General features: G+C 39.6%; 1 protein-coding gene across 13 annotated transcripts in view; it reads right to left on the reverse strand.

The window, feature by feature from the left end:
* Positions 1–12,426, reverse strand: part of EPB41L2 (erythrocyte membrane protein band 4.1 like 2) — a 125,442-nt gene that overhangs the window by 76,020 nt on the left and 36,996 nt on the right. Inside the window, exon 1 of one of the 13 annotated variants that reach the window (XM_054819620.1) lies at positions 5,786–6,103. The exons of the other annotated variants lie outside the window; for them this stretch is intronic. The gene's annotated coding sequence lies outside the window, so the exon portion shown is untranslated. Of the gene's footprint in view, positions 1–5,785; positions 6,104–12,426 lie in introns of those variants that run through there. 13 annotated transcript variants of the gene reach the window in all.

Below are 12,426 nucleotides of genomic sequence, written 5' to 3' on the forward strand. Positions count from 1 at the left end.
CTTCCTTCAGTGAAATTGAAGGGAAATCATGATACCGTAACAACAGGATATGACATAATAATCTTTAATCATAACCCAAGTTATATTTAAAAGGAGAACTTGGCTTTATACTGCAGAAGCAAGGGAAACTTGTTACAGCCCCTGTCTGCATAGGTCTGTCCATGTTCACTTAATGCCTTCATTGGATGCCTGCAACTGGAAGTGACTTCTTTCATGAGCTCAAGTTCCCATACATTGTAACTTCAGTGCTTTTCCAGGGGAAAAAAAAAAACTGAGAGAGGAAAAACCTACAAAACAAAACACACCTCTTCGCTAAGCCTGTTGATTTCTTTACACTCCCAGCAGTCTCTGAATGAGTTGTTAATGATGAACAAATTTACCAAACAAGAGCACTGACCAAGAGTGTAAGGGATAATCTTCCTAAAATGTTTACCTTCTCTAGCACATGAGCTTGATATATTTCTTTTTCTAGAGTTTCATTTTGGCACAAGAATTCGGCATCCCTTGAGAAAAAGAAAATCAGGTCTACCTGCCCTTCCTTGCACTCACTATTTCTATGGTCTGTCAGATCCTCCAGTTTTGTAGTTCACAGGAAAAACAGAGGTAGTGGGATACAAAACATCAGAATTCTGCAATCAGTCTACTGTTGCAGGTTGTAAAGTCTCTGACATAACCTGGTTATTTGATCTGCTTGACTGTAATAAAGGTAATCTGGAAATGGCTTTTTCCTGATCTGAGAGGGAAGACCTTGCAAGATCCCATCCAGCCCTGTGTCTTAACAGTCAACAATGTGTCAGAAAGAAAATGGAAATAAGCAGCAGACAACATTTGTCTAAGAAATGTGATCAGGAAGAAAGAAACCAAATTAGGTTGAAAATTTACAGTTCTAAACTTTAGCCGCATCTTTTCTTCCCCTCCTGTCTCCAAGGAAGCACTGACAACTCTCATTTCCTTTTACAATGCAGCATAAGCACACTAAGTACTTTTACCCCTTTAATTTTTTTAAGCTCTGTAATGGCTGCAGCAGGATATGGTTCTCCTTATCTCGCCTCTTTTGTGTTGCAAGGTAATATTAAATCCATATTTCACTTTGAAAGGAGAATGAGAGTAAGAATCTTGAAGCAGGAGTGGACAATAGAGAAAGAACCTTAGGGAGATGCTCAGGTGGAAGGGTTACCAAGGTCTGAGCAAAGAGAAAAAAAATCTTGGCAGATTTCACAATTGGCATTAAACCCACGCACATTAAACTACTAGTGATAGCATCCATATCTTTCGTAATCCTCCTGAAAACTTGGCTCATGCAGATTGAGCACCTACCCAAACTGCAAGGACCAAGATGGGAATGGTAGGGCAAAAAGTATTGGAAACCACCTCACGATTTCTGAAGAGGAATTAAGTTTCTTAAAACAGGTCCCAGTTTTATGGGGTGCAGGTGTCCTGCCGTAATCTTAACACTATTGACTTCCTCAAGCAAGGGTGCTGGCTAGGAAGCAACCTAAGAAAACAACTGTTCTCTCCCCTCTTCATTCATCTCTTCCTCTCCCTTTTTATTCTGTTGAGGAGAAGCTAATGCTGGCTAGAGTTCACACCTGAAAGCAGGGCAGAACACTATATTCTTTCCTTACCACTCTCTTTCCTCTCAGATGTACAGATTTGTCAGTTGGTTCATACCTTTCTTCCAGTTCCTAGCATAAATTCTTGAAAAGTAGTTGTCTTACCAGAAGGATTCCTGCCACCATAGATAAATCAGAAACAGAAGACTTGTCAAGTATAACATGAAGCTTATTTAAATAAAAAGTGGCTCAAAGATCATAATTGAGTATCCTGTGAAGTTACAGACAACATCAAACTAAAACCATAGAAAGTTTCTTTTCACTGCAGTTGATAATCTGCATCTTAATTCAGTGTTTCTGTTATAGTATTCTTATTCATCAGCACAGATGAACAAACCCAAATCCTTTTTCCGTGCATTTCTGGATCTCATTTTACTCATTTTCTGAGTATACAGAAGTAGGCAGTCCTAAACTTTTCGGTTTGGTTTGGGGGGGGGTGGGGGTGGGGGGTGTTTTGCCTTTTTTTTTTTTTTGCCAGTTTGTCACCGAAATTTACAGCAAACCCAAGAAATCAAAATCACTTTGATAGTTATATCTCCATGAATCTACTATGATTTGCAAAGAAACCATAATGTTGTAGAAAACAAACAAAATTATCCTACTTCTATTGGAATAAATTACAACTCAGTGCACTAAAAGCCAACATGGATGTCTGTGCAAGTCATGCAATTTTCTGGATCACCATATTATTAATGATTCTTTTTAAAAATCATTACCTTTATAAAAATTAACTAATTGTACACTTGCACTTCCAAATATGAAAGCTCACATGGGGTACACATAGAAGAACAAAAAGAGAGTAAAGAACATCTGAAAAATATACAGGAAAACCTGAAACAAGCTCACACGTACTTCAACTACTTATTTGGGAGGTTTTTTGTTTTGTTTTAAAGAAAGTGTTTTATTTCTTGTCGTATTATTGATTTGAAGCACAGAAGACTGCTCTGCATTTCACAGTTGGTTAGGACAGGTCATTTACAAAGAATATGCTTGCTAGTTTCAATACATAAAATTTGTTGAAGTAAAATCCTAACTGGAACAGCTGTTCAAGTTTCACAGAGTCTGGTTTAACCACTAGGCAATACCTGAGAAATTTGGAACTACCCCCAGAAGAATTTTCAAAAACATAAATTAATTATTTTCTGTCAAGTACAAAAATTTATACTCCAAATCAGGCTGAATGTACTGACAAAAAAACCCCTTTCTTTTGCCTTTCTGTTTATTTTTAAAACTTGTATTTTATCATCGATATGTACGCAAGACAACTCATGGCATCGCATGATTCTGTGTTGCATCATTTTTCTGAAGGTGCCAATATAACCGGCACGCATTCTACAGCGGACAAAGCAAAAAGTAAATCCAATATCACCATTTAGTCATTATTTAGGTGGGTTATTACAATTGCAAAGACATGGATCTCTCTGAATACAAAGGCATAAATTAACTAGTTAACAATGACGAGGCTTTGGGCAACGTGGTCTAGTGCAAGGTGCCCCTGCCCATGGCAGGTGGGGTGGAACTAGATGATCTTTGAGGTCCCTTCCAACCCAAACCATTCTATGATTCTATGAACAACTAAAGAATACATTTTTCAACTTTGAGATTCTTAAGGAAGCAAAATGATCCCTAAAATTGACTTAGTTACATCAAATCTGCAACGTTTACATTGTATGGCTTCCAATAAAATACTGATCTGCAGTCAAGCATCAACTCAGAAAAGCCCCAGTTCTCCCCTAAGAACTTGCATCCTTCTCTGTATTTATACCTATACAGTACTGTATATACATCTATACAGACATACTTCGACTAGTCAATCTAATAATTTGGATTAAGTTCATTTTCAAGCACATTCCTGAAAAAATAGATGAGACTAAGTCAAAGGTCAACAGTTTAGCAAACTACTGAACATGTTTTAAAAAGTTACAGCAGTGAACCCACAGGAAAACATGTTTTGTATGTACGAAATTCAATCACCTATTTTCAAACAGTTAAGATCTCTTGTTAAGTCTCCAGCAATTGAACCCAAACCTAAGTATTTACATAATGAATGTGACATGGAGGACTGTTTTGGTTTGCTCCTTCCCTGATAATCACTGTACAGAAAAATCAAGGTTAACTGCAGCAGCTGAAGATACAGACTGCAGACTCTGCTTTTTTGTGAGTCTCAACGGTAGCCACAGGGCAGAAGCCTGTAAGGGTCCATTGGTTTCTCACACTGTGACAAGACCCCCAGAGCTGGGGCCTGAACTGATTGCATGCTGTCACAGCTCTTCTTTGTAGGCTTAAAAGGTAACACATGGATAAACAGAATACCAAGAACAATCCTATGGCACATATAGCCACCCCCACCCCCCCCAAATTATTTCTTTTAAAGCTTCACAGTTCATGGAAGAGCCTTATGCAATAATCCATGGGACTAGAAATCTAAAGCTGTGTTACGAATCAGGCTTTTGCCATCATAATAATATCTCCTCCTAAAAATATTTATCCCAAACATAGAAGAAAAAGAAATTTAAAGATCACCCTTTCTCGTTATGATTGTGCCCCAATTGCCTCCTAAACTGGAAGCTTATTTGCGAGGAGGGAACCAGGTGAGCAGTCATTGCCAGTCTGTACATTGGTCAGCAGATGGTGCCATAATAGTTCTAAAAATCAGCAGCATGTTTCAAAGGTGCTATTTCAATTTCAAGTGTAGTTCCCAAATTATAACCAATTGAATGTTGTCATAGAAATACTAACATAACAATGTAATAAATAGAACTTCAGAGCCAGACAGTGAATTACTACTCCATGAAAACAAGTTATGGATGCCCCCCTCCCTGGAAGTGTTCAAGGCCAGGTTGGATGGGGCTTTGGGCAACCTGGTCTAGTGGAGGGTGTCCCTGGTTGGAACTAGACAGTCTTTAAGGTCCCTTCCAACCCAAACTTAAAGTTACATATGTGCAAGAACAGGTGTGTGTTTAAGTATATACACATACTCACTTAGCATCTAAGCATATCTCCAAGAGCAGAAATGGCACAAAATGGTGTCTTCCCAAAGGATCCTACATCTATCAAATCCAGTTTCCAGAGATTTCCAGGCATGTCATGGTGGCTAGCAGCCCCAAAGTTAATGGCAACAATACTCATAAGCATCCTTTTTACCTAGATAGTGAAGTCACTATTCAATATAATAGGTATTTTTTGGTAGTCTTAATCTTTACATCCATGCCATCACATATTTGCAAGCATATAATGTTTCCCTCCAAAATACAGTAGCCTGCTTGCATTACTAGGAAAATATTTTTGTCCTTATATAAATATTGAAATATCATCAAGTCTCTAGAACTTATTTTTGTAGTGCTAGAAAATTACTACAAATGTGTCATCATGCCTTGCAATACACAGAATATACAGGACTCAACAGAAAAACACTGAGAAGCCCCTACATAGGATGGTGTGAACTTAAAAGATACTTCTGAAGCAACAATACAAGACAAATACTAGAGTAATTCTGAAGATCACTGTGAAGACAAAAAAAATAAAAATAAAATCAAGGATTTAGACAGCAATTGAAATGAGACTTGTGTCTAAAATTGCAAAGTAAGTATCCGCAGCCCAGATAAAACTTTTTTCACAATAAAACCATTATGCTGACAAAGTTCTGTAAATAACTCTAGGGAAGTTACCTCAACTTATTGTACAGTCAAAATATAATTCAGTAATGTGAATATTTCTCAAAATCTTTTTCCTGTTAAAGCAGCACAACAACACATATCTATTCCCTATCGCTCAAGTACTCCCAACTTCACAAAACACCTGCTGCAGGCCATCTCTATTTTGTCTGGTGAAAAACCTGGTTACTGCAATCCATATACAACTGAATAAGATTAGTTTTAAAGGATAATTCAGTTGAAGGGATACAACTCTCCACAAACAAAAGATAATACTACTAGACATGAATACAAGGGAGAATTCTTTAAACTGCTTTACTGAAATTTGTCTCCTGACACTAGATAGCAGCCTAAAAATGTATAATAAAACATAGAAAATAATATTAGAATGTCCTGCTTCCCAAACTAAATGAAATGCATCAAGAACTGCATCGTCTATGTAACAGCACCTATACAACATGTAAAGCTCAACATAAAAAAAAAATCCCAAAACTTTCAACAAAATCAGAACATAAATACCTTTCAAGTGCTACATGTAGCCACGTCGTGATGCCCACATCGAAATTTCTTTGATATTACATTTAAACAAATATACATCCTGCAGCGCTCTCAGTTCTATCTATACCATATCCAGAAATAACAGGAATCTATTCCTTCTGTATTTTCAATCTACAAATACTCTGATATATCAAGGCAAAAAAAAAAAAAAAAAAAACCTCTCAAAGAGCAACTTAAATCAAGAAATCTCTCTTTGTCAGAGATATGCACATATATAATCTATCAAGCTAGTTTTGTGCTGTTCCCCAGCGCTGAAAAAGTGTTGCAAGCTGATGAGAATCCAACAGTCTTTTTGAAAAGCTGTATTCAACAAAAGTGACCCCACCCAAGCCCTGACACTGCTAGAGAAGGGCATGCTCAGTGGAAAACTGGGATTTGGTTCCAAATTCATTCCAGCAGCCAGAAAATGAACTTGGGTCAAGAGACAGCTCTGTTTTCCTGTTATCTGTCCAACAAACTAAGAAAAACACAGTTTGAGAAAAATCTCTGCCCTATCTTTAAAATCAGCATTGCAAGTTTACAGTGGGTTTTGACTGTTCACATTAAACCCTCATGATAACCATAATTTTAGAAATTAAAAACAGCAATGAGCAATCATTTCTTCGGAGCAACGTAGAGACCAGTGACGAGTGGCATTCCTCAGGGGTCGGTACTGGGACCAGCACTGTTTAACATCTTTGTCAGTGACAAGGACAATGGGATTGAGTGAACTCTTGGTCAGTTTGCTGACGACACCAAGCTGTGTGGTGTGGTCGACACGCTGGAGGGAAGGGATGCCATCCAGAGGGACCTTGACAGGCTGCAGAGGTGGGCCTGTGCTAACCGCATGAAGTTCAGGAAGGCCAAGCACAAGGTCCTGCACGTGGGTCGGCGCAATCCCAAGCACAACTACAGGCTGGGCGAGGAATGGATTGAAAGCAGCCCTGAGGAGAAGCACTTGGGGGTATTGATTGATGAGAAGCTCAACATGAGCCCACAGTGTGCGCTTGCAGCCCAGAAAGCCAACTGTGTCCTGGGTTGCATCAAAAGAAGTGTGACCAGCAGGTCAAGGGAGGTGATCCTGCCCTTCTACTCCATTCTTGTGAGACCCCACCTGCAGTACTGCGTCCAGCTCTGGGGGCCCCAGTACAGGAGAGACATGGAGCTGTTGGAGAGAGTCCAGAGGAGGCCACGAAGCTGATCAGAGGGCTGGAGCACCTCTCCTATGAGGACAGGCTGAGAGAGTTGGGGTTGTTCAGCCTGGAGAAAAGAAGGCTCCGGGGAGATCTAACTGCAGCCTTCCAGTACCTGAAGGGGCCTACAGGAAAGCTGGAGAGGGACTGTTTATCAGGGAGTGTAGTGACAGGACGAGGGGTAATGGGTTTAAGCTGAAGGAGGGTCGATTTAGATTAGATGTTAGACAGAAATTCTTTACTGTGAGGGTGGTGAGGCACTGGAACAGGTTGCCCAGAGAGGCTGTGGCTGCCCCATCCCTGGAAGTGTTCAAGGCCAGGTTGGATGAGGCTTTGGGCAATGTGGTCTAGTGGAGGGTGTCCCTGCCTGTGGCAGGGGGGTTGGAACTAGATGATCTTTAAGGTCCCTTCCAACCCAAACCATTCTATGATTCTATGATCTATGAAGTGTGACCAGCAGGCCAAGGGAAGGGATTCTGCCCCTCCACTCTACTCTTATGAGACCCCACCTGGAGTACTGCGTCCAGCTCTGCGGCCCCCAACATGAAAACAACATGGAGCTGTTGGAGAGAGTCCAGAGGAGGGCCACAAAGCTGATCAGAGAGCTGGAGCACCTCTCCTGTGAGGACAGGCTGAGAGAGTTGGGGTTATTCAGCCTGGAGAAGAGAAAGCTGTGGGGACACCTTCTAGCAGCCTTCCAGTACCTAAAGGAAGGGGCCTACAGGAAAGTTGGAGAGGGACTGTTTACAATAGGACAAGGAGTAATTAATGGCCTTGAGCTGAAGAAGAGTAGATTTAGATGAGATACAAGTAAAAAAACTTCACAGTGAATGTGGTGAGGCACTGCAACAGGTTGCCCAGAGAAGCTGTGGATGCCCCCTCCCTGGAAGTGTTCAAGGCCAGGTTGGATGGGGCTTTGGGCAACGTGGTCTAGTGGAGGGTGTCCCTGCCCATGGCAGGGGGGTTGGAACTAGATGGCCTTTAAGGTCCCTTCCTACCCAAACCATTCTGTGATTCTATGTTGTCCATCCCACCTCACCAAATGGCTGCTTCTGTACCAGTGCCACAATTCCACTGAAACAGGCAAACATTTAATGTCTTCCAATTCTTATTAAAGAAATTGGGGAGGGGGAGGGAAATCTGTTTGGGTTCTGTAAATTATTTAGCTTGTTCTGATGTGGAGGTGATGGATTTTTAGATGCCACAACAAATTTTTCATTTCCAACTTTCATTCTTTACAATGTATTGGCAAAATTAAAAAGTTTCTTTTTGTACTTACAACATTAAGTTTACTCTTGCATAAAGTATGCTTTCAAGGCACTTACAAGAACATAGTTAATCAAAGCACTTTAACTCAGGTTGAAAAATAATGTACTAGTACCTGAGAATTTTTTTTACTGCAAACTGAGAGGCCCCAGTGTAATAAAGCTCCTGGATGCTGGAATCCCAGACACATATCATTGTTTTGACAAGTATCCATTTCCTCTTCAGTGGAAGTCATATAGAGAATTATTACCATCTCACATGTTTAGGAAATGTACAACAGCATGCAAAAAGAGGGAAATTACCACAATACCAGGATTCAAGGTCAGGAAAAAGAAATAAGAAGCAACGAATCTGTGCTTTTGGTGGAACACTAGTGACAGACCCCTGCAAGCAGAACACATTTGCAAGTAATTTTCATAAGCAAATATAACCATTAACTTTATTTCACCAGTATGTCGAGGCTGAATGTCATACAGATGCAGACACTACTGAGATCACATTCAAAATGCCTGTTAGCTTTTTATTTCAGCTAATCCAGCTTAGGAACAATGGCCAGAAACCAACTGACAAACGCATTAAGACAGTTTGCTCTGTCATGAACAAGAACAGAGTTCAATAGACAAACATTGTTTACAAAGCTTCAGGGTGTAAATATAGCCACAGAAGTGCCTTTTTTGGCAGCAACATCAGTTCTGTATTTCACCTCTAAAGTCCACCTCATTTTTGCTAGTGTCAAATATAAGCACTATAGGGAGAATAGTTCTCTCCAGCAAGCCAGTTTAACAATACCGGTTGATGTTTGCACATTACTGAGGGAAAGAGGAACTTGGAAAAAGTTACATTAAAATTATAGATGATTTTATACAGGTGGCAGATGTAGAATCTTCTGCTGCTACTATTTTTTTTTTTTAATATCAGTTTTCCTAAATCAGGATGCAAGTTGAAATACAAAAATTGATACTGTTACCACTTCCTACCAATAATGAAGTCAGTTTCAAATACTTGGTTAAATGGCATCCCTAGCAATTAATCTTAAACAAGCTTAATCCAAATTCCAACTAAGTGCGAAGTTTCAAGCTATACGGTGAGGCATTTCTGGATTTCTCCAAGTAAGTTGCAGCTCTCACTTTGCTGGGTATGTTGCTACCTGTATGTCAATCAACTGTTGAAACACCAGCAGAAATCTTGACACACATGCTAGTAAACAAATCCAGGCTATTAATTGTATAGTATATTTTATGAAAAATAGAATGGTTAAAAAACATGATCATTCACAACTGCTGCTGCAATGAATAAATGCTGTCCGATATTCCCTGCCAGCTATCCCACATTCCCCAAACCTCAGAGGCTAGCCACTCGAGATATCTTGTGCTGGTGTTTTAATTTTTATGTTTGCAGCTAGTACAAGCTAGCCGAGTCTTTCATGTGCTACTGGAACAGAAGTTTTCCCTTGAAAGAGCAGAACCAATTTGCTCAGTGTGCACACACCCCCCACAGAGTAATTATAATGCACCTAAATCAGTATATGTAAAGCGGAACACTGCAAACATTTTCCTACATACTTATATTTACTTGAATATATAACAATGTATTGAAACTACAGATAATACTGCTCTCCAGGAAAGTATGCATCTACTGCTCCTGTGGGAACATAACATTGCCAATCCCAAGCAACAAAAAGCAGTGAGGGAGAGATGCCTCTTAGCTGAGCAAATAAAATTGGCAGCTAAAACTTCATCGCTCCCATAGGCTCTTCTGAATGCTGGTATTTGATTACAAGAGTGAAAATATCAGCAACTTTCTAAACGTTTCCCACTTTCTGTGGCAATGGCTTCACCACTAACAACACTGCAACATCTCTGGGCTAGACAAAGTGAAATGATGCCCTGCAGGTCAGAAACCAGTCTAATAATACTAAGGGGGTTGGGAGGTTAAGCAAAAGAGAATTTTATGCTAATAATGCTGGTTTTATGCCTGGACTTCAGCACTTAACATGTTTGTTGTCATCTAAGTGCTTTAGCTGTTTTGTGCTTTTTGGAAGTACATTCCCAGCATGAAAGACTGTAATATAAAACAGATAACAGGATATGCATGAAAGTCCCAAGGGAGTAACTATTTAAACAAAGTTTTCTTTGGAGAGTTAGGGAAAGACAACAGATAAGAAGGATTTAAAAGAATAATTCATTTGTGAACACCAAGAACAGGGTGGGGAGGAATATTTAGAACTGTCCTGTAGACAAGGAAAAACAGACAGTGACTTGCCAAACCACGAATGCAATGACATTCCCATATAAATATACATCACAAACTGCAGTTTACCAAAGCAGCCTCACCCATTGCAGAAAAACCTTTTAATGACCACATACAAATGGGGATGGTGTGTTGTTACAGTAAGCTTTCAGGCCAAATTAAGTAGAGGCTTTATTCTGCCTTCTTGGGCCACATTTTCAGTTCTCATTCTACATATCCAGAGAAGTTTCAAAGCTTTGAAATGGTCCTAGGCAAACACAAGTCCAAGGTGACAGCAATTTGTCATCTAACAGTTTTATTACACAAACAAATATAGCACAACATTACAAACTCCACACCAAAAAGACTTATTTGTCTGAATGAAAGTCCTAATCTGCATCAGTTTGAGGGTTTCTTTGCTTCCTTTTGGGCTCATCAGTTTAGGTGCTGACTGAACACATGCTTGAAAGCATATTTACCCTCAAGTGTACTGCTGTTCTCTATGGGTATGCTTCTCTTGCATTTAAACTTCGATCCAAGACCATGTTTGAGCTCAGTCATGGATTTCCCCCATCCTATCTAAATTTTCCTTAACTCTGGATTCACCTCTGAAGTACTTTGAAATACAAAGCAATGCAAGTGGGAAAACTGGTATAAGCATATAAACAGACAAAACTAATTTCAATTTTTTTTGACCATAGTGTACTGGTTAATGATTGTTTGGTTTTTGGAAGAGTATATTCCTGTGTGGAAGCCATAGGAAGCACATACTAACAAAGAGAGACTCAGACTCTTTAAAATTACATCATGTTCTCTCAGAAATCAAGATCACTCGAACAATAGTTTCCAGAATGAGATGTCAGAGACCAAGAACTGGAGCTCTAGTCCAGTTAAAGTCTGGGCTGTGCTACTCTAAGAAGTCTGCTTAAACACGATCCTCAACAAATAAAAGACTGAAAACTTCTAGCACTTAGAAAATGTGTACATCTATGTGTCTGTGTTAGGATGGGAGAAATACACCCATGTGATAGCCTTGAGATTTGGGAAACAGCATGAACAACATGCAAATTAATGTTCAATAAATTATCAAGTGTGGATACAGAAACACAGTAAAAAGGAAGCACAAATGTTATAGCTCTCAATTCTCTCTTCCTTTTAATACAAACAAAAAAATTGGGAAAAATAAGGTAACAGTGAAAGAAAGTAAAGACACCACTGGAGAGAAAGTCAGGAGTAAAAAATGGGGTGGGGGAGGGAAGGAGAAAACAGGAAACAGACGCTGAAGACAAAACAGGAAAAAAAGGTCATGATTTGTGTAATAGCCAAAAAACTGCAGTGAGGCCGGGGTGGGGGGCAGGATGGGAAGACATCAGAATTCCGGCATGGGCTAAGTTACACTGTAGAGGCTACTGGACAGAACACAAGATCTCCAAGTGTTGGTCCTGCAAGTGCTAGGCCGCAGGAGATCCAGCAAGTATCAGTTCACCCTCGCATATAAAATCCTGCCCAGTAAATTCATTTAACCACAAAAGAATTTGTGCAAGAAAGGGCAAACGCACACCTATAGGACTGGGAAAAGCAAACCCCTTAAACCTGCTGCCTTTATGACATACTGTTTCCACAAAAGAATATCTTTTCAAGAGCCTAAAATCTTTCCTATGCAATCAAATGCCTCACAGGAGGCAATACCTTTAATACTTTTCCAGTAGCTTCTTCATTTTTGTACATTAATTTCATGACAAGTTTCAAGGCTTGTTCCTCTGTTGTAAGATTTAAACAGAGTGCTCCTTCCTTTGCACTTGCAACTATGTATGTATTTAATTTTAAGCAGTGAATGCTTGCTTTAGATTGTCTAATGGCTTAAGCGAAAAGTTGGACTTCCTGGAAAAACGGGGTTACTGTATCCCCAAATCTCTAAAATGATAGAATTCTGAT

Source organism: Grus americana, chromosome 3 (genome assembly GCF_028858705.1).
Source record: "Grus americana isolate bGruAme1 chromosome 3, bGruAme1.mat, whole genome shotgun sequence".
Lineage (NCBI taxonomy): Eukaryota > Metazoa > Chordata > Aves > Gruiformes > Gruidae > Grus > Grus americana.